Raw genomic sequence first — 2,105 nt, 5'->3', positions numbered from 1 at the left:
TCTCACAAAATTTGTAAAATGTGAATAACTAATTTATTATTAAATTAAAGTATTTGATTACATCTCGCGTTAATGTAATATACATATATTATATGTGCAATGTATTCTATATAATCACGAATTTGTTATCTTAATTTATATCGTTTATATGTCTACATTCATTTAAATTAAATTAAATCTTTTTTAAATATCCATTTATTACTTTCCGATTAGTTAATTATGTACATCCAAAATAAATTCTTTTATTTAGAATATATTAATTAATCATCAAATATTATTAATTATAAAAACATGTCCATTAAAAAATTAGCCATTTAATTAAAAAAAAACTATTTATGCAAAAATTATGTACATCGCTATTTAATTAAGGAATGTACCCAAGCTGGAAACACTTGTAGTAACATTTCATTATTATTCTTATCGACATAATAGTGTCATTAAATAGGATTACAGAAAAATTCGTCAATATATATAACACTAATGTATTGATATATAAATTATTCTGTGTCATTCAAGACCACGAAACATTAGCTGTATATTGACCTAATAAAGTCCATAAGACATACGATGTCAGTTTACATTACGAACGATAACGATAATGATGAATTCCATAGAACAAACTATACGTCCTTTGTTCCTGATGTGTCACATTCTTGGCCTAGGCATCTATACTTCAAAACCTTATTTGAGTACATTATACAATGTGACAGTGTGGTGCGCTTATAGTTACCTTTTTTATTATACGGTGTTCGCTGTCAATGCAGAAAAATGGTTTTTAGCATCTTCTACTTTAATCTGTAACGGGATTAACATACTTGTCAGTATTACATCTATTATTATGAGTTTACATCAATATAAGGTACATACATATACATTCGATGCTTAAATTAGCTTACTTAAATCGCTATTATAATTCTTTATAATAAAAATACAGTTATATAAATATAATTTTCGCGTAAATACAAATTATAATAAATAAATGAATTATGTATTTTTGTCTAATATTATTCAGAGATTGCGAAAATTTATAAAGAGACTTGCTGATGTAGATGATACATTAGAAGAGTTAGGCACTCTTAAAATATATCGAAAATTGCATATACGAATAAAAAGAACATTAATTGGATGGTTGGTGTGTACTCAAATGGCAAATATAAGCGACATGACATGGTTTTGTGACACCATAGGGAGTCAATGGTGCATGATCACGCCTTATATTACAAATCATATTCAAAATGCCAACATGTTTGTGGATTTAGTATTTACAACTTGTTTATGGTTTGTATAAAATTTAAAATATTTGTATATACAAAAAAAATATTAGTTTTTTAAAAAATATTTATGATAATAACTTATTTCTAAAACATATATTAATTAATATGTAATATTAAAAAACTAATATTTTTTTCAATAAAGTCATTTAATGATGGTAGATGTAATACAGGTACAATTTTGAAAGTGAAATAAAATTTAATATAATATTTTTATAAATTTAAATTAATTGTTCTTGTTTAAATACTAGATATATGTAACAAATTTATAATTTTAAAGTTATCTATATATAGCTTATTCACCATAAATTTTGAAATTGTGAAATCTTTCTTTTGTAGGTATATTGGTACTAGATTTGATAAGTTAAATGAACACATGAGATACTTGTTGTTAAGAGAAGAACATGGTGTAAAATATATGCAGAGAGAACTAGTAGTGTCTACTCATCGATCTATCATGTATATAAATAATTACAAGCGTGTATTTTGGATCATAATGTAAATTAATACACAAATATATTAGTAGATTACTATTATTGGATATAAATTTTAGTCTGATCTAGCATTGTATAAAAGTGCCCCATATAATATACTTTATAGTTCTGAGAATGTCCATAAAAAATAGGACATAGGATAAGTACGTCATTGATGGACCGAAGCAACAGATGGACTAGTTAAATATTTTTGTTATGATACATAATATTGTGCCATATGATGGAGAAAATATAAAGTAGTAAAGAAGTAGTCGCTATGTTAATTGCATTCACATAGCCGCAGCGAAGATACCGCAATTTCGCAAGATTTTTGTGCATTTTAATTTTATTTTCCCCGATT

This window comes from Trachymyrmex septentrionalis, unplaced genomic scaffold, assembly GCF_001594115.1.
Source record: "Trachymyrmex septentrionalis isolate Tsep2-gDNA-1 unplaced genomic scaffold, Tsep1.0 scaffold63, whole genome shotgun sequence".
Taxonomy (NCBI): Eukaryota; Metazoa; Arthropoda; class Insecta; order Hymenoptera; family Formicidae; genus Trachymyrmex; species Trachymyrmex septentrionalis.
The sequence above is the reverse complement of the archived record's forward strand: the minus strand, read 5'-3'. Positions refer to the sequence as shown.